A 4,895-nucleotide genomic window follows, 5' to 3' on the forward strand; every position below is an offset into this window, starting at 1 on the left:
GTGCAAAATTATGATTTCAAGGTAACAATGAGAGATTTCATAATTCAAAAACTAAATATGCACATTGAGAAAATGTCGGGAACTTGTATAGTTAGGTTATGCTACATTAGGTTAACCATGGCAAATGAAATATAATGTTAAATTATACCTTGTAAAATAGCAAAACGAGCGAATACTGTTTAAAACTAGTTCAAGTTGTCACTTTAGCTGGTGCACAATGTCTAATCTGGCGTTGTCCCTTATAGTGTTTAACGTGTGTTTTATCTCTAATTGGGATCTTAGCTTAGGCGACTGTAAGTGTGTTTTGAATTTTTAGATAGTTTGCAATTGATTAGTAGCAATCCATTCGATTAGATGACCCCGCCTGCTGCGAGAAGCACTCAGTCGGTGCTGCGAAATCAAAAATGTCTGGATTTCTCATGTACACCTATAACTCCGAGTTGAATACTTGCTTTGAGTTCTTCTTCAAAGGATCAGGTGGAAATTTAAATCAATTTCGGAACCAAAAGGAATGTGAAATGCTCTGTGTGACGACTGAAGATTATGAGTAAGCTTTAAAATGAAATCAAATACTGTCTAATTACATACTAAATCCCTCAGAAGAAATCAAAGTCCTCCCTTGAGCTGCATAAATTAAAGGATTGTCAGACACGCGAGACAGCAAGGAAGGCAAGAAACGAGCAGCAGCAACGACAAAAAAAAAAAAGCAAAAAAAAGAAACATGAACAAAAAATCGCTTTGGGACCCGAGTTGCAACTCCAACTCCAACTCCAATACAAACACCCCAGTCCCAGTGCCAGTTCAGGATACTTTATTGTAAACGCATATCCTTGAGAATGCTTTAGTAAAAAAATTCCAAGAAAATGTTACAGTTTTCACAATTGCGGTGCGACTGGGTGAATGCGCTTAGGGGGATGTTGGAGGGGAAAATGTTAAGACTCTTGCCGCGAGGCGTGTGACATTTATCAAAAGAAAGAACGACGTCGACAGAGCAAGAAGAAAAACCTTCAAATTGTAAGTGTGATTGATCGGCAGGGCATTTATGTATGTACATACATATGTATGGCTGGATGTATGAGTAATGGTGACCCCGACGTTGTTCATAACTTTTTTGGCCACGTGCGTCATAAATAAGCCTTTTTGCGGTTTTACTCTTGCCTTTTATTGGGGGGAATCAATCATTTGGCCAGAGACTTTTTTATTGCCTAGATCATAAGCGAAAATACTGTATGTTTCGCTTCGTTTTCGTTCAATCTTTCTTTTATTTCCTTTTTAATGCAATTTCTAGCCAGAAATTTATTAATTACCACGACTCATAAATACTGCAAAACTTTATGACGAATGACGTCGAAAGGCTGGACGTGGAGATCGCATGCTGCGATTTATGGGCTGGTCGCCCTATACCGTTGTCCCTGCTGCATCTCAGGTTGCATCATTATATCTTTCCTCTGCATTGGGCTTTTGGTCAAATGAGTATCTGGAGCGCTGTTTGGCGACAAAACTCCAACTGCTTTTTGCTCTGATGCTGTTGCTCTACCATAAAACTGCATTCATTCATTTATAATTTAATATCGCTCGATGTCGTCACAGCCATTCCACATTCAATGTGAGCTCTGATGGATGGTTTTGACTTGGATGTCGCCTCATAAAACTTTATGCTCGCCTCATTGCCACGTTTATTGTAGACAGCCCAAAGTCGCCAGTTTTGGCTTTTCCCTCCTCCTCTTCAACTCCATCTCTACCTCCTCCTACTCATTCTGTGTCTTCTTGGCCATATTTTGTTTTTGTGGACTTTATGGCATTTGGCAAATCGAAGGCTATAATTCACAATTTAATTAAGAGACGCAAAATCGAAGAGAAGTGCATTTTTGTCTCTCACATCTCGAAAACAGATCGAATATCGCTATCAATGGTATTTCTCAGTGCATTAGTTATTTGTATCTTTAAAATACATATATAAAAGATCGTCTAGGTGACTAGAATTCATCGCCATAGTAAAACTGATTCAAATGATTGGAACAACGATATTCTTTAAGATTTTTGCTGATTGTCTTCTCTAGTCACATCTACCGTAAGGATTTTACACTGCCACATATCAATTATTATGGCTTAAATAAATGTTTCCCACACTTGAGGCAAAGGTTTCTGCCAAACTTTCCTCCACAGTCAACCAGTAAAGAATCTATCAAAGTTCTTGGAGTGGGGTCGTATGCCAGAGGGACAGGGGCAGGGGCGGGGACAGGGGCAAGGGCAGGGTCTTCAAAGAAGCTGCGTAAAAAGTAATTTTAATGGAAAATTGATTTATAATTGAAAAATCTCATTTGCAGAAATTGATTTACCGCAGCATCCACAGCAGAGCCAAGAAAAAGAAGAATGAGCGAGAAAGAGAATATCTTCCTGCTGGCTTCCCCTTTGTCCCACGAAGAGCGTGCAATAATTTTCTGTTCAAAGGCAGCGATTCGGCGGAGTGGGTGGTTTGGGTGGGTAGGTAACCGAGCGTCAAGTGGTTGAGCCAACAAAACTTTTGCGAAAAGCAGAAAAATGTCTGCTAAAGACGAGAGCAGCTGTAGAGACGCAACAGCAAAGGCATGCGCCGCAACCCACTGCTGCCACCTTATATCCTACTCTTTGTCATCATCAAAGATGCTGCTCCTGCCGTCGACAACTTTTCCCATTGACTTTGCTTACGTTTAGATTTTTCTAGTTAGAGGGGTGCCGCATGGCTTGCGGTGAACGCTCCACGCTTGCGGCAACATTGTAATTTTGAAAATGAGTAAAGTTTTTCAAAAAACCTTGTGGTTAGACCCGATTCCCTCAACCATCTGCTGCTGCCCGTCTTAGTTGCTTGCCGAGGTTTCTTTGGCAAATCAAATTCTTATAGAAATCTTTTTGGCTTGTCAGCTTTGTGCTCTGTGCTCCTCCGCATCTCTCTTCTTATAATCTTGGATTCGTTTCTCTATTGCCACTTCCGTTTCCGCTTTGGCACTTGTTTTGATGCTCCTTTACATCCACTAACTAATTCAATTATTTAGTGCAAGTCTAGAAAAAGTTTTATTTGAAATTATTTAACAAAAGTTCTCCATCCACTTGCCTTCGCGTGAATTATGTCCAATCTGCCCAAGCTCTGTCTCAAGTGTCATTTTTGCTTTCTTCTTTGACCGAGCAATTAAATCGAGTTTCCCTTTGTTTCCACTGTAGACAATTCAATCACCAGAGGTCGGGTGAATCCTAAAACAAATTCGATTAAATTAAAACATAAAAAATTAAACCTAATCGTTTTCGTGTATCCATCACGCAAAATTTTTATGACGCTCATAAAGGCAAAAAACAAACAAAATTTGAAAAAAGCAAAAACCAAAATGCAAATTTTTCCCATAGATGGCAATTTGAATGACAAAACAAACACCAAAGTCGCCGTAGCTCAGAGACAGAGATGTTTCAACGCAAGTCGGTTAATATGCATATCGAAAGACAAGAGAGATATAGCTTGTTTTATTTGCTCGATTAGTCGCTGCCAAATGTTTGTCTAAACGAGCATTAAGCCAATAAGCAAATCAACTTCCGTTGAGACACCACCACCACCAACAACAACAACGTCGCAACGTTTCAAATTATTTTATATGGCTCTGCTGGTGGGTGTTGACTTCATCACGACGACGAAATTGTTACGATCACGATTCTTTGACTTGGTGCACTAGGCGAAAAACCATAAAGACAGACCACCAATTGAAGTTTGATAAAGAATAGACGAGTTCTAAAGACTTTTTGATAGGTGTGCAAATTAAATTAAAAGCTATTTTATCTTTAAATCACGATTGTGTAGTCAAATTTTGTATTAGAACTAAGGAAAGACTATATTTTAATGATCCTTTGAAAGGAACGCCTTAAATGCAATGGGCAATGGCCCTAATGGGTCACTTTCAAGGTCAACTAAACTAGCTTATTCAATGTCTAAAACGCTTGAAAGAAACTTTCATTGACACAAATGATTATGACACTAATGAGGATGGAAATGGTGATGATTAAATGTAATTTAAAATAAAATACTAGTTATGCAGTGAAATTTTGTATTAAAACTAAGGAAAGACTATATTTTAAAGCTGGCAATGGGCCTAATGGGTCACTTCCAAGGTCAACTAAGCTAGCTTATTCTAAAACCCTTTAAAGAAACTTTATGACACTAATGAGTTTAAAAATGGTGATGATTAAATGTAATCTAATATAAAATACTAGTTGTTCGACAATTTCAAATTCAAAAGCAACAATTTTTAAGATAAGATGATTGATTTTTTTTTTTTTTTTCGCCCAGTGCACTCTAATTAATCATACAAGTCGACACATCGATCTTTATGGCAATTATGACCACAATTTGCGCAATGCCAATGCATGAAATCTTGTTGCTCAGTTGATTTGATCGTTGCGTTGCCTGGTTTTTCATGTTACCATAAATACGCGAAAATTGTGTGTTAAATTTCCCTAATAATAGTCAAATGTGCTCAATAAAATGATCACGTACAAGGCGATGGCCAATTCGGTTCGATTCAATACGATTCGATACGCTATTCAGCTTCACTTTAGTAAGGTGACACAAATTTTGAACTTGTTTTTGATTTATTTGCCAATCGTTTCGCCTAATTTAATAAAGTCAAATCAGAGTGGCAAAACACACACGCATGCCAGTAGCGTTTAAGTATACATTATACATATTTCCCCCAGTGGACCACATTTCATCATCATCATCGTCAGAGGCATCCCAACTGTCTGTCAGGCTGTCCGATTGTCCGCACCCCAGACTCTCTATCTGAGACCGAGTTGTTTAGAATTGTTCGCCGTGGCATTACCATTTCTGATCATTAGCCGTCAATCAATTTGTTAAATCTGCCACAACCGGCGAC

At 38.6% G+C, this 4,895-nt stretch overlaps 1 long non-coding RNA gene across 1 annotated transcript; it reads left to right on the forward strand.

Moving 5' to 3' along the window:
• Nucleotides 1–203: 203 nt before the first annotated feature.
• LOC137581411 (uncharacterized) lies at nt 204–864 on the forward strand. Its single transcript, XR_011033138.1, has 3 exons — nt 204–293; nt 355–547; nt 601–864. It is a non-coding gene; the product is annotated as an uncharacterized lncRNA (long non-coding RNA).
• The last annotated feature ends 4,031 nt before the right edge of the window (nt 865–4,895 follow it).

The sequence above is a fragment of the Drosophila tropicalis genome, unplaced genomic scaffold, assembly GCF_018151085.1.
Source record: "Drosophila tropicalis isolate 14030-0801.00 unplaced genomic scaffold, ASM1815108v1 contig_845, whole genome shotgun sequence".
Lineage (NCBI taxonomy): Eukaryota > Metazoa > Arthropoda > Insecta > Diptera > Drosophilidae > Drosophila > Drosophila tropicalis.